This window comes from Ovis aries, chromosome X (genome assembly GCF_016772045.2).
Source record: "Ovis aries strain OAR_USU_Benz2616 breed Rambouillet chromosome X, ARS-UI_Ramb_v3.0, whole genome shotgun sequence".
Classification (NCBI taxonomy): Eukaryota; Metazoa; Chordata; class Mammalia; order Artiodactyla; family Bovidae; genus Ovis; species Ovis aries.
In genome coordinates, this window is record NC_056080.1 from 59,470,554 (window position 1) to 59,494,951 (window position 24,398).

Sequence of the window (24,398 nt, forward strand, 5' to 3'; positions counted from 1 at the left end):
AAATATCAATAACCTCAGCTATGCAGATGACACCACCCTTATGGCAGAAAGTTAAGAGGAACTAAAAGCCTCTTGATGAAAGTGAAAGAGGAGAGTGAAAAAGTTGGCTTAAAGCTCAACATTCAGAAAACGAAGATCATGGCATCTGGTCCCATCACTTCGTGGCAAATAGATGGGGAAACAGTGGAAACAGTGTCAGACTTATTTTTTTGGGCTCCAAAATCACTGCAGATGGTGACTGCAGCCATGAAAGTAAAAGACATTTACTCCTTGGAAGAAAAGTTATGACCAACCTAGATAGCATAGTGAAAAGCAGAGACATTACTTTGTCAACAAAGGTCCGTCTAATCAAGGCTATGGTTTTTCCAGTGGTCATGTATGGATGTGAGAGTTGGACTGTGAAGAAGGCTGAGTGCCGAAGAATGGATACTTTTGAACTGTGGTGCTGGAGAAGACTCTTGAGAGTCCAAGACTCTTGAGAGTCCAATTTGGACTGCAAGGAGATCCAACCAGTACATTCTAAAGGAGATCAGCCCTGGGATTTCTTTGAAAGGAATGATGCTAAAGCTGAAACTCCAATACTTTGGCCACCTCCTGCGAAGAGTTGACTCTTTGGAAAAGACTCTAATGCTAGGAGGGATTGGGGCAGGAGGAGAAGGGGACGACAGAGGATGAGATGGCTGGATGGCATCACCGACTCCATGGACATGAGTTTGGGTGAACTCCGGGAGTTGGTGATGGACAGGGAGGCCTGGCGTGCTGCAGTACATGGGGTCGCAAAGAGTCGGACATGACTGAGTGGCTGAACTGAACTGAACTGAAGCAGGGTCTTGATTTCCTGAACAGAAGACAAACCTGAGCCTCAGGGGTGGATATGCTGAGTTTAGGATGCTAGACTCCCAGACAGCTCCTAGCCACAGGGAGTGTTAAATCTCCCACAAGTTCCTCTGCCCGAATTCAAGGCCCAGAATCACCCAATGGCCTATACACCCAGACCTGGATGCCTCACTGAAACAACAAAAATCAGGACAGGAACACAAACCAAATCATTAGCAGACAGGCTGCCCACAGACAACCCATAACAGACTACTTCACAGAGCCATGACCGTCAGAGAAAGAAAACCCACCTCATCCCAGGAGAATGCAGGCAGAAATTCCTTCCAACAGGAAGGATGCTGAACCATTGGATCAACCTCACAGACCAGAGGAGGAGACAAAAAGCAAAAACTATGACCCTACAGCCCGGGGAAAGGGCACCTCAAACACAGTAAGTTAGACAAAATGAAGAGACAGAAATATCATGGAGATGAAGGAGCAAGATAAAAACACACAAGAACAAATAAACAAAGAGGAAATAGGCAAAATTCCTAAAAACAAATTCTTAATAATGATAGTAAAGATGTTCCAAATTCTAAAAATGGAATGTAGAAAATTCAAGAATCTTTTAATACATTTAACATGAGCCTAGAAGAAAGAAAGAATAAACAGCGATGAACAACACAAATACTGTGAGATTAAAAATATTTTCGAAGAAATCAGTAGCAGAAAAACTGAAGCAGAAGAATGGATCAGTGAGTTCAAATATAGAATGGTGGAAATCACTGCTGAAGATCAGAATAAGAAAAAAAAAAAAGAACTGAGGACAGTCTTAGAGAACTCTGATACAATATTAAACACACAAATGTTTGAATTATAGGGGTCCCAGAAAGAGGAGAAATGCTTTGAGAAGTTATTAGAAGGGATCATATTCAAACGTTCCTATTATGGGAAAGAAAATAGTCAATCAAGCCCAAAAAGTGAAAACAGACTTAACAGGATAAACCGTAGGAAAAACACATTAAGACACATATTAATCAAACTAACAAGAATGAAACACAAAGAAAAATATCAAAAGAAGCAAGGGAAAAGGAGAAAGTAACATACAAGGTAATCATAAGGTAAATAGCTGATTTTTCAGCAGACATCCTACTGTCCAGAAGAGAATGGAAGAATAAATTTAAAGTAATGAAAAGGAAAAAACTGCAACTAAGGTTATTTTACACAGCAAGGGTCTCATTCAGAATGAATGGAGAAATAAAAAAGCTTTAAAGACAAGCAAAAGTTAAAAAAAAAAATTCACCATGATCAGATCAGTAGTACAACAAATGCTAAAAGGATTTTCCTAGATAGGACACACAAGAGAATTAAAAAGACCTACAAAAACAACCCCCCTAAATTAAAATGCCAATAGAAACATGTGTGTGTGTGTGTGTCTGTGTGTGTGTGTGTGTATATGTATATATACATATATATATGTGTGTGTGTATATATATATATATATATATATATATATAAATCAATGATTACTTTAGATGTAAATGGATTGAATGCTCCAAACAATAGGTATAGACTGGCTGAATGGATACAAAAACAAGATACATGTGTATGTTGTCTACAAAAGACCCATTTCAAAACTAGAGACACATCAGACTGAAAGTGAGGGGATGTATAAGATATCCCATGCAAATGGAAACAAAAAGAAAGCCAGAAAAATAATTATCATATCAGACAAAAGAGACTCTGAAATACATAATATTACAAGAGGCAAGGAAGAGCACTATATAATGATCTAAGATTCAATTCGGAGAAGGCAATGGCACCCCTCTCCAGTACTCTTGCCTGGAAAATCCCATGGACGGAGGAGTCTGGTAGGCTGCAGTCCATGGGGTCGCTGAGAGTTGGACACGACTCAGTGACTTCACTATCATGCATTAGAAAAGGAAATGGCAACCCACTCCAGTGTTCTTGCCTGGAGAATCCCAGGGATGGCGGAGCCTGGTGGGTTGCCGTCTATGGGGCTGCATAGAGCCGGACACGACTGAAGCGACTTAGCAAGATTCAATTCAACAATATATAACAAATGTAAATATTTATGTACCCAACATAGGAGCACCTCAATATATACAGAAAATGTTCAGTTTAGTTCAGTTCAGTCACTCAGCTATGTCCGACTCTTTGTGATCCCGTGAATCACAGCACACCAGGCCTCCCTGTCCATCACATCTTGCGGAGTTCACTCAAACTCACGTCCATTGAGTCGGTGATGCCATCAAGCCATCTCATCCTCTGTTGTCCCCTTCTCCTCCTGCCCCCAATCCCTCCCAACATCAGAGTCTTTTCCAATGAGTCAACTCTTGGTATGAGGTGGCCAAAGTACTGGAGTTTCAGCTTTAGCATCATTCCTTCCAAAGAACACCCAGGACTGATCTTTCGAATGAACTGGTTGAATCTCCTTGCATTCCAAGGGACTCAAGAGTCTTCTCCAACACCACAGTTCAAAAGCATCCATTCTTTGGCACTCAGCTTTCTTCACAGTCCAACTCTCACATCCATACATGACCACTGGAAAAACCAAAGCCTTGACTAGATGGACCTTTGTTGCGAAAGTAATGTCTCTGCTTTTCACTATGCTATCTAGGTTGATCAAAACTTTCCTTCCAAGGAGTAAGCGTCTTTTAATTTCATGGCTGCAGTCATCATCTGCAGTGTTTCTGGAGCCCCAAAGAATAGAGTCTGACACTGCTTCCACTGTTTCCCCATCTATTTCCCAAGAAGTGATGGGACCAGATGCCATGATCTTTGTTTTCTGAATGTTGAGCTTATTTTTTCACTCTCCTCTTTCATATTCATCAAGCGGCTTTTTAGTTCCTCTTCACTTTCTGCCATAAGGGTGGTATCATCTGCATATCTGAGGTTATTGATATTTCTCCCTGCAATCTTGATTCCAGCTTGTGCTTCTTCCAGCCAGGCATTTCTTATGATGTAATCTGCATATAAATTAAATGAGCAGGGTGACAAAATACAGCATTGACTTCTCCCATTTGGGACCAGTCTATTGTTCCATGTCCAGTTCTAACTGTTGCTTCCTGACCTGCATATAGGTTTCTCCAGAGGCAGGTCAGGTGGTCTGGTATTCCCGTCTCTTTCAGAATTTTCCACGGTTTATTGTGATCCACACAGTCAATGGCTTTGGCATAGTAAATAAAGTAGAAATCAGTGTTTTTCTGGAACTCTCTTGCTTTTCCATGATCCAGCGAATGTTGGCAATTTGATCTCTGGTTCCTTTGCCGTTTCTAAAACCAACTTGAACATCAGGAATTTCATGGTTTATGTATTGCTGAAGCCTGGCTTGGAGAATTTTGAGCATTACTTTACTAGCATGTGAGATGAGTGCAATTGTGTGGTAGTCTGAGCATTCTTTGGCATTGCCTTTCTTTGGGATTGGAATGAAAACTGACTTTTCCAGTCCTGTGGCCACTGCTGAGTTTTCCAAATTTGCTGGCATATCGAGTCCAACACCTTCATAGCATCATCTTTCAGGATTTGCAATAGCTCAACTGGAATTCCATCACCGCCACTAGCTTTGTTCGTAGTGATGCTTTCTAAGGCAAACTTGACTTCACATTCCAGGATGCCTTGCTCTAAGTGAGTGATCATACCATCATGATTATCTTGACTGTGAAGATCTCTTTTGTACAGTTCTTCTGTGTATCCTTGCCACCTCTTCTTAATATCTTCTGCTTCTGTTAGGTCCATACCATTTCTGTCCTTTATCGAGCCTATCTTTGCATGAAATGTTCCCTTGGTTACTCTAATTTTCTTGAAGAGATCTCTAGTCTTTCCCATTCTGATGTTTTCCTCTATTTTTTTTTTTTGCATTGATCACTGAGGAAGGCTTTCTTATCTCTCCTTGCTATTCTTTGGAACTCTGCATTCAGATGCTTATATCTTTCCTTTTCTCCTTTGCTTTTCACTTCTCTTCTTTTCACAGCTATTTGCAATGCTTCCCCAGACAGCCATGTTAACAGATGTTAAAGGGGAAATCAACAGGAGAACAACAACAGTAGAGGTGTTAAACATCCCCACTTATATCAATGGACAGATCATGAAGACAGAAAATCAATAAGGAAACACAAGCCTTAAATTACACATTTGACCAGATAGATTTCATTGTTAACTATAGCACATTCCATCCAAAAGCAGCAGAATGCACTTTTTTCTCAAGTGTACATAGAAGAGTCCCCTGGATATATCACATCTTGGATCATAAATCAAGCCTGGGCATATTTAAGAAAATTTAAATCATATCAAATATCTTTTCTGGCCAAAATGTTATATGAACTAAAAGAATAAAAACTGTAAAAAATAAAAACTGTAAAAAACACATGGAGGCTAAACAATATTTTTCTAAATAACCAAGAGTTCACTGAAGAAGGAAATTAAGAATTATCTAGAAACAAATGAACATGAAAGCATGATCATCCAAAACCTACAGGATGCAGCAAAAGCAGTGATAAAGGAAAAATTTATAGCAATACTAGTCTACCTCAAGAAATGATGAATCCATCAAACAAACAACATAGGCTTATACTTAAAGCATCTAGTAAAAGGACAAGAATCCCAAAATTAGTAGGAGGAAAGGAATCATGAAGAGCAGAGCAGAAATAAATGAAAACAAATTTGAAAAGAAAAAAAAAGCAATAGCAAGGATCAATAAAGCTAAAAGCAGGTTCTTTAAGAAGATAAACAAAATTGACAAACCATCAGCCAGATTCATTAAGAGAAAAGGCAAAGTAGTCAAATCAATAAAATTAAAAATGAAAAAGAAGTTACAATGGACAACAGAAATAAAAAGATCATTAGAGACTTCTACGAACAACTATATGCCAATAAAATGGAGAACCTGGTAGAAATAGACAAATTCTTAGAAAAGTATAACCTTCTAAGAGTGAACTATAAAGAAATAGAAATTATGAAAAGACCAATGAAAATCACTGAAATAAAAATTGCGATCAAAACAATCCCCAAAAGCGAATGACCAGGTTCAGATGCCTTCACAGGTGAGTTCTATCGAATGTCTAGGGAAGACATAACACCAATTATTCTCAAACTCTTACAAAAAATTGCAGGGGTAGGAACACTCCCAAACTCATTCTATGAGGCCACGAACTTCCTGTTACAAAAATCAGAAAAAGATATCACAGAAAAATAAAGTTGCAGGCCAATATCAATCATGAACACAGGTGCCAAAATCTTCAACAAAACACTAGCAAACTGAATCCAATAACACTTTAAAAGGTTCCTATGTGATGATCAAGTAGGATTTATCCAAGGGATGCAAAAATTCTTCAATATATGCAAATTAATTATTGTGATACACTATATTATCAAATTGAAAGGTCAAATCTTATGGTTATCTCAACAGATGCAGAAAACTTCTGACAATATTTGACATCCATTTATGATAAAAATGCTTTAGAAAATGGGCATAGAAGAAACTTACCTCAACATAATACAGGCAATATATGACAAACCTACAGCAAACATCCTCAATGGTGAAAAACTGAAAGCAAAATTTCCTCTACCATCAGGAAAAGTGTCAAGGGTGCCCACTCACACCATTATTATTCAACATAGTTTTGAAACTCTTAGCCATGGCCATCAGGGAAGAAAAAAGAAATAAAGAAAATTTCTGGCTAGAAAATATAAGTAAGACTCTCACTGTTTGAAGAAGACAGGATACTATACATAGAAAACTAGAGATATAACAAGAAAATTACTAGAGCTAATCAATTAATTTAGTGTAGTTGCAGGATACCAAATGATTACACATAAATCCTTTGTATTCCTATACATTAGCAAGGAAAAATCAGAAAGAAAAATATAATTAAAAAATCTCATTTGCCATTGCAACAAAAATAATAAAATACTTAGGAATAAACCTATCTAAAGTTTAACCTACCTACAAACAAAAATAAACTCACCTACAAAAGACCTGCATTCATAAAACTATAAGAAACTGATAAAAGAAATCAAAGACAGTGCAAAGAGATGGTGAGCTATATTATGTTCTTGGATTGAAAGAATCAATATTGTGAAAATTAGTGGAAAACAGAACACTCTTTTAACAAAATTCAAAACAAGATCCCTCTTGACACGGCTTCAAGAGTAACAAAAATTTAAAAAAGAAAAACAACAACTGAGACCTAATGAAACTTAAGATCTTCTTTACAGCAAAGGAAACTATAAACAAGATGGAACTAAAACCCTCAGAATAGGAGAAAATAGCTGCAAATCAAACAACTGAAAGGATTGATCTCCAATATATGCATGCAACTCATGAAGCTCAATATCAGGAAAACAAAAAACTCAGTCAATAAATGGGTGGGAGACTTAAACAGGCATCTCTCCAAGAAATACAGATGGTCAATAAACACATGAAAAGATGCTCACATTGTTCATTATTAAATAAATGTAGATGAAAGTTACAATAAGGTATCATTTCACATCAGTCAGAATGGCCATAACTCAAAAATTTACAAGCAATAAATGCTAGAGAGGATGTGGCAAAAAGGGGACCCTCTTGCACTGTCGGTAGGAATGTATACTGATACAGCTACTATGGAGAATAGTATGGAGATTCCTTAAAAACTAGGAATAAAGATACCATATGACCTAGCAATCCCACTACCGGGTATATACCCTGAGAAAACCACAATACTAAAATACATGTACCCCAGTGTGTTCCACATGTGTACCCCAACTTGTTCATTAGAGCACTATTTAGAAAGATGAATGTATAAAGAAGTGGTGGTACATATATACGATAGAATATTACTCAGCCATGAAATGGAAAAGATGTGAGTTAGCTGAACTGAGGTGGATGAACCTTCAGCCTGTTATACAGAGTGAAGTAAGTCAGAAAGAGAAAAACGTATATTAAAGCATATATATGCTAGAAAAAAAAATGGTGTGATGAACCTATTTGCAGGGCAGAAATAGAGACACCGACATAGCGAAAAGACGTGTGGACACAGCTGAGGAGAAGTTGGGACAAACTGAGAGAGCTACATTGAAAGATATATATTGCCATATGTAAAATATATAGCTAGTGGGAAGTTGCTATATAACACAGAGAGCTCAACTGGGTGTTCTCTGACAACCTAGAGGGCTGGGATAGGGTGGTGGGTGGAAGGGAGTTTCAAGAGGGAGGGGACATAAGTACATTTATGGCCGATTCATGTTTTTGTATGGCAGAAACTAGCCCAACATTGTAAAGCAATTTTCTGACAATTAAAAATTAATTTTTTAAAATAATTTTAAAAACCAATTATCTTTTTATATAAAACAGCACTCACATAACTATGAATAGAAGGGAACTTCCTCAACCTGATAAGTGGAATCTCCAAGGAACATAGTTAACATCAAACTTAGTATAGAAAGACAATGTTTTCCACTTAAAATCAGAAACAAGACAAGCATGTCTGCTTTCACCACTTTTTTGCAACATAAAACTATAGGTTTTAGTCAAGACAGTTAGTTCAGATGAGGAAATATTAATAATAGATAATCAGCTGCTTGATCTGCAGATTTGCAGGAGGCCAAAGCCAGGATCGCATTGTAACCATGCTTTGCAATCTGTATGAAAATGATGTCACTAATTGGAGTCGTCAGGGCAGGATTCATCAAGTTGAATATGCAATGGAGCTGTCAAACAAGGTTCAGCTACATTTTTTTAAAAAATCTGAAATTAAAAAAAAAACTCATTCAGTGTTGGTTGCATTGAAAAGAGCACAAGCAGAACTTGCAGCTCATCAGAAAAAAATGTTCCTTGTTGATAACAGTATTGCTATTTCAGTTGCAGAATGTACTGCTGATGCTAAATGTTATGTAATTTTATGTGCCAGAGGTGTTTGGATTCTAGATTTGTATTTGACAGACCTCTTCCTGTGCCTTGTCTTGTCTATCTAATTGGAAGCAAATCCCAGATACCAATGCAGTGATATGGCTGGAGACCATATGATGTTGGACTGCTCATTGTTAATTATGATACAGGCCCTCACATTTTCCAAATTTGTCCATCTGCTAACTATTTTGACTGCAGGGTTATGTCCACTGGAGCCCATTCTCAAACAGCTTCTATTTACTTGGAGAGATATATGTCAAAGTTTTTGGAGTGCAATTTGAATGAACTGGGTAAACATGGTCTGGATGTCTTCTGAGAGACACTGCCTGCAGAACAGGATCTAACTACAAAGAATGTTTTCAATGGAATTGTCGGTAAAGACTTGGAATTTCTGCCATATGATGATGATGATGTGTCTCCATTCATGGAAGATCTTGAAGAAAGACTGCAGAGAAAGACACAGCCTACTCAACCTGCTGATGAACCTACAGAAAAGGCTGATGAACCAATGGAACATTGAATAATAAATCAGTCTATATATGTATTAGGCTAACTAAACATTCAGAAAATGAAGATCATGGCATCTGGTCCCATCACTTTATGGCAAATAGATGGGGAAACAACAGAAACAGTGACAAACTTTATTTTCTTGGGCTCCAAAATCACTGCAGATACTGACTGCAACCATGAAATTAAAAGGTGCTTTCTCCTTGGAAGAAAAACTATGACCAACCTAGACAGCATATTAAAAAACAGAGACGTTACTTGCCAACAAAGGTTCATGTAGTCAAAGCTATGGTTTTTCCAGTAGTCATGTATAGATGTGAGAGTTGAACCATAAAGAAAGCTGAGAGCTGTAAAATTGATGCTTTTGAACTGAGGTGTTGGAGAAGACTCTTGAAACTGTGAACTGAACTGAAGTGATATATGTATTATCATACATGTAAGATAGCAGGAGCATATACTGATGAGGATATTCTATACTTTGAACCAAAAGATGTGGAATGGTGGAATGGAATGGTATGTTTTAGGAATCAGTTCAGATGTGAGTTTTTCCCAAGCAACTTCACAGAGACTGTACATTGGAGTTCATTTTTCTTTAAGACTTTTTCTATACTCATTTTCAAGGAGGCATAGTTATCTGTATTAATGTATTTTATATGAAGAACATAGTGTCTTTGTGGTTTTACAGACAACTGTGACATAAAATTCTTTCACCTGAAAAATAAAGGGTAGATTGAAAAGGAAGAGTAAAACCTCTCTATTTACAGATGACTTAGATTTGTTTATAGAAAATTCTAAGGAAGAAACTATAAATTTTAGAAATAATAAGAATTTCATTAAACTTTTAGAATACAAGATAAACAAAAATAATTGTATTATCAATTAAAATACTAAAAGCCAAATAAAGCAATTCTACTTAATATAAAAAGGTATATTTGGGAATAAATTTTGCAATGATGTGAAAGAATACTATATTAAAGACTACACAAATTTGGGGGAAAATCAATACATGTAAAGATATTTCATATCATGGACAAAAAAACAATATAACTAAAATGGCAATAATCTATAATTTAATCTGCAAATTCAGTGAAATCTCTGTAAAAATCCCCCAAGTTGATAAGCTACTCCTGAAATTCATATGGACCCAAAATAGCCAAAAAAATGTTGACAAAGGAAGAACAAATTGGAGGACACAACTTTTACAACTTTAAATTTGACATTAAGCCTTCAGAAGGAGGTGTGATAGTGTCATAAGGATAGTCACAGAGATTAATAGAATATAACTGAGAGTTCAGAAACAAGCCTTTATATTTGTGGTCAATTGATTTTTAACAAGGGTCCCAAGACTGTCCAATGTGGAATGAAGAGTCTCTTCAACAAATTGTACTGTCACAATTATATATTTACATGCAAAAGAATGACACTGAAACCTTTCCTCCCACCATACTCAAAAATTTACATAAAATGTGTCATAGATGTAAACATAAGGGTTAATATGATAAAGTTCTTATAAGTAAATCTTCATGACTTTGGGTTAGGCAGTACTTTCTTTAACATGGCACTAACCCTTATGGCAGAAAGTGAAGAGGAACTAAAAAGCCTCTTGATGAAAGTGAAAGAGGAGAGTGAAAATGTTGACTTAAAGCTCAACATTCAGAAAACAAAGATCATGGCATCCGGTCCCATCACTTCATGGGAAATAGATGGGGAAATAGTGGAAACAGTGTCAGACTTTATTTTTTGGGGCTCCAAAATCACTGCAGATGGTGACTGTAGCCAAGAAATTAAAAGACACCTACTCTTTGGAAGAAAAGTTATGAGCAACCTAGATAGTATATTCAAAAGCAGAGACATTACTTTGCCGACTAAGGTCTGTCTAGTCAAGGCTATGGTTTTTTCAGTGGTCATGTATGGATGTGAGAGTTGGACTGTGAAGAAGGCTGAGCACCGAAGAATTGATGTCTTTGAACTGTGGTGTTGGAGAAGACTCTTGAGAGTCCCTTGGACTACAAGGAGATCCAACCAGTCCATTCGAAAGGAGATCAGCTCTGGGGTTTCTTTGGAAGGAATGATGCTAAAGCTGAAACTCCAATACTTTGGCCACCTCATGTGAAGAGATGACTCATTGGAAAAGACTATGATGCTGGAAGGGATTGGGGGTAGGAGAAGAAGGGTACAACCAAGGATGAGATGGCTGAATGGCATCGCTGACTTGATGGACATGAGTCTGAGTGAACTCCAGGAGTTGGTGATGGACAGGGAGGCCTGGCATGCTGCGATTCATGGGGTCGCAAAAAGTCGGACACGACTGAGCGACTGAACTGAACTTAACTGAAAAGCAAAAGTGACAGAGAAAAAATAAGCTGAACTTTATCAAACTAAAAATATGCATGTCAATGAATACTATCACAGAATGAAAATACAACCAATAAAATGGGAGAAAATATTTGCAAATCATACATCTAAAAAGAGAGTAGTGTTTAGGATATGGGGGCTTTGCTGCTAGCTCAGTGGTAAAGAATCCACCTGCAAATGCAAGAGACTTCCCTAGGTCAAGAAGATCCCCTGGAGAAGGAAATGACAACCCACTACAATATTCTTGCCTGGGAAATCTCATGGACAAAGAAGTCTGGTAGGCTACTATCTGTCCATGGGGCTACAAAAAGAGTTGGACACGACTTAGGGACTAAACAATAATACTCCAGGATATATACAGAACTCTCATAACAACAATAAAACACCAAAGAATCCAATTTAAAAAATGAGCACAGAATTTGGATATTTCTAGAAATAAGATATAAGTAAAAGACTTATAACCCCATGAAAACATGCTCAACATCATTAGTCATTAGGGAAATGCAAATAAAAACCACAATAATATACCACTTCATACTCATGCAGTTTAGTTCAGTTCAGTTGCTCAGTCATGTCTGACTCTTTGTGACCCCATGAATCACAGCACCCCAGGCCTCTCTGTCCATCACCAACTCCCAGAGTTCACTCAGACTCACATTCATTGAGTCAGTGATGCCATCCAGCCATCTCATCCTCTGTCGTCCCCTTCTCCTCCTGCCCCCAGTCCCTCCCATCATCAGAGTCTTTTCCAATGAGTCAACTCTTCGAATGAGGTGGCCAAAGTACTGAAGTTTCAGCATTAACGTCATTCCTTCCAAAGAACACCCAAGGCTGATCTCCTTTCGAATGGACTGGTTGGATCTCCTTGCTGTCCAAGGGACTCTCAAGTCTTCTCCAATACCACCATTCAAAAGCATCAATTCTTCAGCACTCAGCTTTCTTCACAGTCCAACTCTAACATGCATACATGACCACAGGAAAAACCATAGCCTTGACTAGACGGACCTTTGTTGGCAAAGTAATGTCTCTGCTTTTCAATATGTTATCTATGTTGATCATCACTTTTCTTCCAAGGAGTAAGTGTCTTTTAATTTCATGGCTGCAGTAACCATCTGCAGTGATTTTGGAGCCCCCCCAAAAATAAAGTCTGACACTGTTTCCACTGTTTCCCCATCTATTTCCCATGAAGTGATGGGACCGGATGCCATGATCTTTGTTTTCTGAATGTTGAGCTTTAAGCCAACTTTTTCGCTCTCCTCTTTCACTTTCATCAAGAGGCTTTTGAGTTCCTCTTCACTTTCTGCCATAACAGTGGTGTCATCTGCATTGGGTGACTATAACAAAAAAAGACATCAGTAACAGCAAGTGTTGACAAGGATATGGAAAAGTTGCAACCCTCATACTTCCCTAATGTTGGAAAACATTTTGGCAAATAATCAAAATGTTAGATCTACAGTGCCATGTGGCTCAACAACTTCATTCTTAGTTATATAGTCTGAGAGAACTGAAATCATACATCCATACAAGAACTTGTGCACACATTTTCAAAGCAGCATTACTAATAATATTCAAAAAGTAAAAGCAATCTAAATATTTGTCAAATGATGCATGCATAAAATATGTGGTATACACAAGCAGCAAAATGGGATTCATCAGATAATGGAGTGTACTTATATGTGAAATAACATAGATGAACCTCGAAATAAGGCTGTCACAAAATATCACAGATATTATGATTCAATTTATATGAAATGTCTGGAACAGGCAAACACTTAGAGACAGCTAGTAGAATAGATTTTATTTAGGTCTGGAGTAGGGAATAGGAAAAGAATCCTAATGGATATGAGGCTTCCTTTCAGGGTGACAAAATGTGCTAAAATTAGATAGTGATTGCAAAACTCTGTGCCAGTTATTACCAATAAGACAATGTCATATATGTCAGTGTCCATCAATAACAAATCAGAAAATAACATTTATGCAGAATGAAAATATATAAAATATTTATGAATCAAAAAGAAAAACCTGAAGAATACAAAGTAGAAAAATTAATGGAGAAACATACTATGAATCTAGAAGGAAAGATATTTATCTTGTCAAATATCTTCATTTTACCACTGCAAACAGTTTTTTTTTTTTTAATAAAGTAATTCAGATCAATGATGGAGTTCATTACTGGTATGGAAAAATAATGCAAGGCTTCTAACCCTGGATCATACCTTGTTTGAGAACCCAGGGATTTTAATGCAGTAGTTAATAAATAGTTATGTTCTGTATCTTAATTATATTCTATAATAAATTGAATGAATCATCCCCTCAGGCATCATTATTATGGAGTATGTGGTATTATTTTTACCTGAAGACACCTGGTAATAGCATTTTAAAATGGAGGGAAAAGAACTGGAGCTCAGAGGGAGTACTGGTTGATTCCAGAAACTCAAGAAGCTCACTCAAATTCCAGTTTGTAACTAAGAGGTTGTTCTCAGACACTAAGGTTGTCAGTTTCATATTATTGTTTGTTAATATGTACATATCAATAACCATCCCTAAACTATCTACCAGTGACATTAAAACTCTTTTGATGCAATCAGGTAATATATTGGTTACCACATTTTCGAGAGAAAGAGAGATCCTTTTGGGACAACCCTTATTCCTGCTACCATCTGGATTTACTTGCTCTCTAAACCCATGCACAACTACCTCTTTTCTTAAAGCTACTATGCTGGGAATTTACTTTCTTTTTCTTCTGCATTTGATTCCAACTTCCCTCTGTCCAATTTCTTATCCTTTTCCTCTTTCTTAGAGTCTTCCTTAGGTTTACATATATGATATTATACCGTTGAAAGAAAAAAACGCATGTTAGATAATTTTCGAGCTTATGTTGAAAAATGCATTTATACTATTCTCACATTTGATTAACAGTTTGCCTAGGTATGGAATGCTGGAATATAAATAGTATTTCCTCAAAATATTCTATTGTCTTCTAGTTTCCAGTATTGCTGTTAATAAAGTTTATTTCTTAACTCAGATTTATTTACTTGACTGTTTTTTTTCCATAAGCTTTAATGACTTTCTGATTTGTGTTTTTGAAAATTTATATTTATCAAAGTTTTCAACTTCTAAAATTTGTTGTCAGCTTTCCCCTGCTATGATCTCCTCTCCTGTTCTTATTTTATATTTGTGGTTACATTTTATCTGCTCATTTGATGACATTTTAGTAAAGTGAAGAAACAGATAAGCTTAAATATTGAAAGTCTCTTTTTTAAAGCATAATAAAAATTTAAATACACATAAATAAATTCTTGTGACACTTTTGAATTGGATAAGTAAACAATAAACTCTCCATGTGCCTATACAGCATCAAAAGTCATCTATGAAGGAATAAAATTAAAAATAGTCTTATAATTGCATGCAGTATTAAATGCCAGGAAATAATAGAACAAGGTCTATATAGTTTTGAGGAAAATCTTTTGAGTCAATAATTCCATATTGTCAAAGTTGTTATTATGCATAATGAGAGAAGCTTAATATTTTATTCATGAAATATTTCACTCATGAACAACTCTTTTTTTAACAAATTTTACCCCAATTTCTTTTTTTTTTTTAATTTACAATACTGTATTGGTTTTGCCATACATCAACATGAATCCACCACAGGTATACACGTGTTCCCCAACCTGAACCCCCCTCCCTCCTCCTTCCCCATACCATCCCTCTGGGTTGTCCCAGTGCACCAGCAATATTCAAATCCCCCTGGTTTAATAGTTGAGTTTTACTTTATTTTTTTAACAAAAAACATTTACTGGAGTATACTTGATTTACAATGTTATGTTCCTTTTTACTATACTATAAAAAAAATTGGTTATACATATACAAAATATTTATTCTTTTTTATAAAGATTTTATTCCCATACTGATTACACAGTATTGAGTAGAATTTCCTGTGTGGTTCAATAGGCCCTTTTATAATTAGAAGTGTGAATATGTCAATACCAAAGTGAATATGTCAATACCAATCCAAATTTATCCCTCATCTCATTTCCCTGCTAACCATAGATTGTTTTCCACATACTGTGACTCTAATTCTGTTTTGTAAATAAGTCAAATAGCAACATTTTTTAGATTCCTCATACAAGCAATATAATCCAATATTTGCTTTTCTCTGTTTGACTTACTTCACTCAGTATGACAATGTCTAGGTGCATCTATGTTCCTGAAAATGGCATTATTCTGTTCTTTTTTTTTTTTTTTTTTTACAGGTGAGCAATATCCATTGTATGTATGTAACAAATCTTTACCCATTCATCTGTTAATGGGCTTTTAGGTGGCTTCCATGCCCTGGATATTATATATAGTGCTGCAAAGAACTTTGGGGTGCACATATCTTTTTGAATTATGGCTTTCTCCATATATATGCTGAGGAGTAGAATTCCTAGATCATATGTTAGTTCTATTTTCAGTTTTTTAAGGAACTATCATACTGACAGTGTGGATCACAATAAACTGTGGAAAATTCTGAGAGAGATGGGAATACCAGACCACCTGACCTGCCTCTTTAGAAATCTGTATGTAGGTCAAGAAGCAACAGTTAGAACTGAACGTGGAACAACAGACTGGTTCCAAATAGGAAAAGGAGTACGTCAAGGCTGTGTATTGCCACCCTGCTTATTCAACTTATATGCAGAGTACATCATGAGAAACGCTGGACTGGAAGAAACAAGCTGGAATTAAGATTACCGGGAGAAATATCAATAACCTCAGATATGCAGATGACACCACCCTTATTGCAGAAAGTGAAGAGGAGCTAAAAAGCCTCTTGATGAAAGTGAAAGAGGAGAGTGAAAAAGTTGGCTTAAAGCTCAACATTCAGAAAATGAAGATATGGCATCCGGTCCCATCACTTCACGGGAAATAGATGAGGAAACAGTGGAAACAGTGTCAGACTTTATTTCTGGGGGGGCTCCGAAATCACTGCAGATGGTGACTACAGCCATGAAATTAAAAGAAGCTTACTCCTTGGAAGGAAAGCTATGATCAACCTAGATAACATATTCAAAAGCAGACACATTACTTTGCCGACTAAGGTCCGTCTAGTCAAGGCTATGGTTTTCCAGTAGTCATGTATGGATGTGAGAGTGAAGAAGGCTGAGTGCCGAAGAATTGATGCTTTTGAACTGTGGTGTTGAAGAAGACTCTTGAGAGTCTCTTGGACTGCAAGGAGATCCAACCAGTCCATTCTGAAGGAGATCAGCCCTGGGATTTCTTTTGGAAGGAATGATGCTAAAGCTGAAACTCCAGTACTTTGGCCACCTCATGCAAAGAGTTGACTCATTAGAAAAGACTCTGATGCTGGGAGGGGTTCGGGGCAGGAGGAGAAGGGGACGACCGAGGATGAGATGGCTGGATGGCATCACTGACTCGATGGACATGAGTCTGAGTGAACTCCAGGAGTTGGTGATGGACAGGGAGGCCTGGTGTGCTGCATTTCATGGGGTCGCAAAGAGTCGGACACGACTGAGCGACTGAACTGAACTGAACCATACTGTTCTCCATAGCTATACAAACTTACATTCTCCACAAGAGTGTAGAAGAGTTTTTTTTTTTTTTTTCTCCATACAGTCTTCAACATTTACTCTTTGGAGACTTTTTGATGATGGCCATTCTCATTGGTGTAAAGTGATATCTTATTGTAGTTTTCATTTGTATTTCTCTAATAGTGATATTGAGCATCTGTTCATGCTCTTTTGGGCAATCTGTATGCATTCTTTAGAGAAATGCACATTTAGAACTATTGCCTATTTTTTATTAGATGGTTGTTTTGTGTTGTTATTGAACAACACAAGCTCTTTGTGTTCTTAGGAGATTAAAACCTTTTCAGTCATTTCAGTTGGAAATATTTTCACACATTCTATGCATTGTCTTTTGTTTTGTGTATTGTTTCCTTTGCCGTGCAAACACTTTTAAGTTTAATTAGGTCTCTTTATTTTGTTTTTATTTTAATTAAGAAGTGGGTCCAATAATGTCTTGCAGAGATTTATGTCAGAAAGTGTTTGGCCTATATTTTCCTTTAAGAGTTTTATTGTATCTGTCCTTATATTTAGGTCTTTAATCTACTTTAATTTATATTTGTTTATGGTGTTTGGGAGTGTTCTGTTCTTTTACATGTAGCTGTTCAGTTTCCCCAGTATTGTTTGTTAAACAGACTTTATTTTTTCCCATTTATATTGTTGCCTTCCTTTACATAGACTTGTTGACCATAGATGTATAAGTTTATCTCTGGAATTTCTATCCTGTTCCATTGATCTATGTTTCTCTTCCTCTTTTGGTTCTAGTACTGTGCTGTTTTGACTACTGTAGCTTGGTAGTACAGTATGAAGTCATGGAGCTTGATTCCTCCAGATCATTTGTTTTCTTAAGATTACTTTGGCTATTTTGTTCTTGGTTTGTAGGTTTTTCCATAAGAATTGCAAATTTTTGGTTCTAATTCTGTGAAAAATGTCATTGGCAATTTGTTAGGTATTCTATTGTATCTTTAGATTGCTTTGTGTAGTATAGGCATTTTTATACTATTGACTTACCTAATCCAAGAACATTGTATATCTCTCCATCAGTTCGTGTCATCTTTCATCAGTATCTTATAGTTTTCTGAGTATATGTCTTTTATCTCCTTCAGTTCAGTTCCGTTCAGTCACTCAGTTGTGTCTGACACTTTGCGACCCCATGAATTGCAGCATGCCAGGCCTCCCTGTCCATCACCAACTCCTGGAGTTCACTCAGACTCATGTCCATCGAGTCAGTGATGCTATCCAGCCATCTCATCCTCTGTCGTCCCCTTCTCCTCCTGCCCTCAAACCCTCCCAGCATCAGAGTCTTTTCCAATGAGTCAACTCTTCGCATGAGGTGGTCAAAGTACTGGAGTTTCAGCTTTAGCATCATTCCTTCCAAAGAAACCCCAGGGCTGATCTTCAGAATGGACTGGTTGGATCTCCTTTCAGTCCAAGGGACTCTCAAGAGTCTTCTCCAACACCACAGTTCAAAAGCATCAATTCTTCGGTGCTCAGCCTTCTTCACAGTCCAACTCTCACATCCATATATGACCACTGGAAAAACCATAGCCTTGACTAGACGGACCTTAGTCGGCAAAGTAATGTCTCTGCTTTTGAAAATGCTACCTAAGTTGCTCATAACTTTCCTTCCAAGGAGTAAGCGTCTTTTAATTTCATGGCTGTAGTCACCATCTGCAGTGATTTTGGAGCCCAAAAAAATAAAGTCTGACACTGTTTCCGCTGTTTCCCCATCTAGGTAGGCTCATTCCTAAGTGTTTTATTTTTTTCTGATGTGATGGTAAACACTACTGTGTCCTTAATTTCTCTTTCTGACCTTTGCTGTGTTTTATGGCATTTCTATTTCCAGTTTTTTGTTTTTTTTTTTAAGCAATCTCCACACTGTTCTCCATAGAGGCTGTACTAGTTTTCATTCCAACCAACAGTGTACCGGGGTTCCCTTTTCTCTGCACCCTCTCCAGCATTTATTGTTTGTAGACTTTTTGATAGCAGCCATTCTGACGGGCATGAGATGTTACCTCATTGTGGTTTTAATTTGCATTTCTCTGATAATGAGTTTGTAGAGCATCTTTTCATGTGTTTGTTAGCCATCTGTATGGAGTTTTTGGAGAAATATTTGCTTAGTTCTTTGGCCCAGTTTTCTTCTTTTCCAATTTGAGATTCTTTTATTTTTCTTCCCTGATTGCTGTGGCTAGGACTTCCAAAATTATGTTGAATTAAAGTGGCAAAAGTAAATATCTTTGTCTTGTTTCTGACCTTTGAGGAAATGCTTTCAGGTTTTCATTGTTGAGAATGAAGTTTGCTATGAGTTTGTCATACATGGTCTTTATTAGGTTGAGGTTTGGTCTCTCTAGGTCCACTATCTAGAGATATTTTTTATCATAACTGGGTGTTGGATTTTGTTAAAAGCTTTTTCTGCATCTATTGAGATTATCATATGGTTTTTAGTCTTCAATTTGTTAAATTGCTTAGCGTGGTTTCAATTTTCTTAAATTTACCCAGTCTTGATTTGTGACCCAACATATATCCTGGAGAATATTCCATGTGCACTGGAGAGAAATGTGTATTCTGCAGCTTTTGAATGGAACATCCTATACATAGCAATTAGATCTATCTGGATTAATACGTCATTTAAGACTTGTGTTTCCTTATTAGTTTTCTGTGTGGATGATGTTTTCATTTGTGTAAGTGGGGTGTTAAAAACCTCTAATTTTGTTGTGTTACTGTTGATTTCCCCTTTAATATCTGTTAGCATTTTCCTTATATATTGAGGTGGTCCTATGTTTGGTGCATGTATATTTACAATTGCTATGTATTTTTCTTGGATTGATTCCTTCATAATTATATAGTACTCTTCCTTGTCTCTTGTAACATTTATTTAAAAGTCTATTTTCTTTGATCTGTGTATCATTACCCTAGCTTTCTTTTTATTTACATTTGCATAAAATGTCTTTTTCCATCTTTTCACTTAAAGTCTATATGTGTACTTACATCTGAAATGCATCTCTTGTAGACAGCTTATATACGGGATCTTGCTTTTTTGTATCCATTCAGCCAGTCTATGTCTTTTGACTGGAGCATTTAATCCATTTACATTTAGGGTAATTATCAATATTTATGTTTTTGTTGACATTTTATTAATTGTTTTAACTTTGCTTTGTATGTTTTTTTCTTCCCTTCTTTTTTTCTTCTTCTCTTGTGATTTGATAGTTATCTTAGGTGTTGTGTTTGTGTTGCCTTTCTTTTTTCATGCCTATCTATTGTAGTTTTTTTTTTTTTTTGGTTTGCTGTTCCCATAAGGTTATGATATGTCTTTTTTTAATATAAATTTATTTATTTTAATTGGAGGCTAATTACTTTACAATATTGTATTGGTTTTGCCATTCATCAACATGAATCTGCCACAGGTATACACGTGTTCCCCATCCTGAACTCACAAGGTTGTTTTAATTTGCTGGTCTCTTTCTTGCCTATTCCTTTATCATTTGTTGGCAAGTTAATTTGGTAGAACTAAATTCTCTTAGCTTTTGCTTTTTGATTTCCCCATCAAATCTGAATGAGAATCTTGTTGGATAGAATATCTTTGGTTGTAGGTTTTCCTCTTTTATTACTTTCAGTATATCATGCCACTCCATTCTGGCAAGGATTTTCTGCTTAAAAATCACCTGAGAACCTTATTGAGATTCTCTTGTATGTTATATGTTGCTTTTCCCTGGTTGCTTTTCATAATTTTTATTTGTCTTTAATTTTTGTCAATTTGATTAATATGTGTCTCAGCATGTTCCTCCTTGAGTTCATCTTGTATATGATTCTCTGTGCTTCTTGGACTTGTACATTTTCTTCTTATGTTAGGATAGTTTTCTGTTATAATATGTTCAAATATTTTCTCAGGCCCTTTCTCTTTCTTTTCTCCTTCTGTGACATCTATAATGTGAATGTTCATTTATTTAATGTTGAACCAGATATATTCCTTGATATTTTCTTCATTTTGTTTCAATGTTTTTCTTTTCTTTATTCTTTTCTGTGACAGTATTTTCCACCATTCTGTTTTCTAACTCACTTATACCTTTCTCTGATTCAATTATTCTGCTATTCATTTCTTCCAGTGTATTTTTCATTTCAATTATTTTATCATTCATCTCTGTTTACTGTTTACATTTTATAGCTCCTTTTAAATTATTTCTTGTGTCTCTTAATCTTAGCTTCCATTTTTCTGAGATTTTTGATCACCTTTACTATCATTACTTGGAGTTTATTTTAAGTAGATTGCCTTATCTATTTAGCTGTTCTTGTGGATTTTTATCTTATTCCTTCATTTGCAATATATTTCTGCATCATTTAAATTTGTCTTTCAGTATTTGTGGTCTATTTTTCACAGGCTGCAGAATCTTAATATTTCTCGATTCTGGTGTCTGCCCTGTGGTAGATATGATTGGTATAGGGACTTGTTCAGGTTTTCTGGTGGGAGGGATTGATGCCTGCCCTTTGGTGGGTGAAACTGGGCCTTCTTACTCTATATGGCAGGATTGTGTCAAGGGTGTGTTTTGTGGTATCTGTGAGCTAAGTGTGACTTTGTGTAGCCTGTTTGCTAATGAATGGGGCTATGTTCTTGTCTTGCTGTTTGTTTGGCCCGAGGCATTCCAGCTTTTGTTGTTGTTGTTATTCAGTTGCTCAGTCATATCCAACTCTTTGTGATGCCATGAACAGCAGCACACCAGGCATCCATTACTATCTCCCGGAGTTTGCTCAAATTCATGTCCATTGAGTCAAGGATGCCTTCCAACAATCTCATCCTCTGTGGTCCCCTTCTTTTTCCTTTTTGAATGTTGAGTTTTAAGTCAGATTTTTCACTCTCCACTTTCACTTTCATCAAGAGGCACTTTAGTTCCTCTTCACTTTCTGCCATTAGGATGTGATCACCTGCATATCTGTGCTTATTGATATTTCTCCCAGTAATCTTGATTCCAGCTTGTGCTTCATCTAGCCTGGCATTTCACATGATATACTCTGCATATAAGTTTAAAAAGCAGGGTGATAATATACAGACTTGACATACTCCTTTCCCAATTTGGAACCAGTCTGTTCTTCCATGTCTAACTGTTGCTTCTTGAACTGCATGCAGGTTTCTCAGGAGACAGGTAAAGTGGTCTGGTATACCCATCTCTTAAAGAATTCTCCACAGTTTATTGTGATCTACACACTCAAAGGTTTTAGCATAGTCAATGAAACATAAGTTGATGTTTTTTCTGGAATTACCTTGCTTTTACTATGATGCAATTCAGTTCAGTTCAGTTCAGTTACTCAGTCGTGTCCAACTCTTTGCGACCCCATGAACCGCAGCATGCCAGGCCTCTCTGTCCATTACCAACTCCCGGAGTTCACTCAAACTCACGTCCATTGAGTTGGTGATGTCATCCAGCCATCTCATTCTCTGTCGTCCCCTTCTCCTCCTGCCCCCAATCCCTCCCAGCATCAGAATCTTTTCCAGTGAGTCAATTCTTCGCAGGAGGTGGCCAAAATACTGGAGTTTCAGCTTTAGCATCATTTCTTCCAAAGAAATCCCAGGACTGATCTCCTTCAGAATGGACTGGTTGGATCTCCTTGCAGTCCAAGGGACTCTGAAGAGGCTTCTCCAACACCACAGTTCAATAGCATCAATTCTTTGGTGCTCAGCTTTCTTCACAGTCCAACTCTCACATCCATACATGACTACTGGAAAACCATAGCCTTGACTAGACAGACCTTTGTTGGCAAAGCAATGTTTCTGCTTTTGAATATGCTATCTAGATTGGTCATAACTTTCCTTCCAAAGAGTAAGCGTCTTTTAATTTCATGGCTGCAATCACCATCTGCCATGATAGATTTTGGCAATTTGATATCTGCATACTCTGCCTTTTCTAAACCCAGTTTATACATCTGAAAGTTCTCAGTTCATGTACTGTTGAAGATTAGCTTGAAAGATTTTGAGCATTATCTTGCTAGCATGTGAAATGAGTTCAACTGTGGAGAATTTGAACATTTTTTTAGTATTGCCTTCTTTGGGATTGGAATGAAACCTGACTTTTCCAGTCACTGCTGAGTTTTCTGAGTTTGCTAACATCAAGTGCAGCAAACATCATCACAACATCATCTTGCAGAATTTGAAATAGCTCTGCTGGAATTCCATCACATCCACTGACTTTCTTTGTAGTAATGCTTCCTAAGGCCCATTTGACTTCACACTCCAGGATGTCTGGCTCTAGGTGAGTGATCATACCATCATGGTTACCTGGGTCATTAAGACCTTTTTTGTACAGTTCTTCTGTGTTTTCTTGCCACCTTTTCTTAATCTCTTTCCTTTGTTAAATCCTTACCATTTCTGTCCTTTATTGTGCCCATTTTTGCATGAAATGTTCCCTTGGTATCTCCAATATTCTTAAAGAGAAATCTAATCTTTCTCATTCTATTGTTTTCCTCTATTTCTTTGCCTAGTCCACTTAAGAAGTCTTTCTTATCTCTCCTTGCTGTTCTTTGGAACTCCGCATTCAGATGGGTATATCTTTCCTCTTCTCCTTTGCCTTTCACGTCTCTTCTATTCTCAGCTATTTGTAAGGCCTCATCAGACAACCATTTTACCTTGTTGTATTTCTTTTTCTTGGGGATCATTCTGGTCACTAATACGCAATATATTCTAATTCACTTATTAGAATATATTGTTTAGTACTTTCTACATGCCAAGTACTTTGTTATGTGCAAGGTGCTGGATATAAAAGTGTGAGGAATAATAGAAATATAGTAAAAAGTACACCATGATTAAGTAAGCTTTATTTTAGGAAATGGAGGCAATCAGATTTTTTTTTTAGAATATTATGTATAAGAACAATAATGGAAAATGAGGAAGAAGGAGGAAACCTGTAGAGAAGTAAGGTTTCTATATGTCACTGGGATTAGGTTAGTATAAATTTTACATAGATTTTGATAAATTATGATGCATATTGTAACTCTTAGAACAACTACTGAAATTTAGCTCAAGTATATAGTGTTAAAAATCATTAAGGACTTAGCATGTTATACTGGAAAATATCCATTTAATGTAAAAGAAAGAAAATAGAAAGAACAGAGGACCAACAAGGAAAAATCTATAGAAAACTGAAAGCATAATTGTAGATGCAAATCTAAATATCTAATAACATTTAACATATTCAAATAACACTGAATATTAATGGATTAAAACTCCAATCAATGATGCATCGCAGAAACCAACACAATAT

The 24,398-nt window shown here is 36.6% G+C and overlaps 1 pseudogene; it reads left to right on the forward strand.

Moving 5' to 3' along the window:
- Nucleotides 1-8,445: 8,445 nt before the first annotated feature.
- On the forward strand, nucleotides 8,446-9,245 carry LOC101119112 (proteasome subunit alpha type-1-like; annotated as a pseudogene).
- The last annotated feature ends 15,153 nt before the right edge of the window (nucleotides 9,246-24,398 follow it).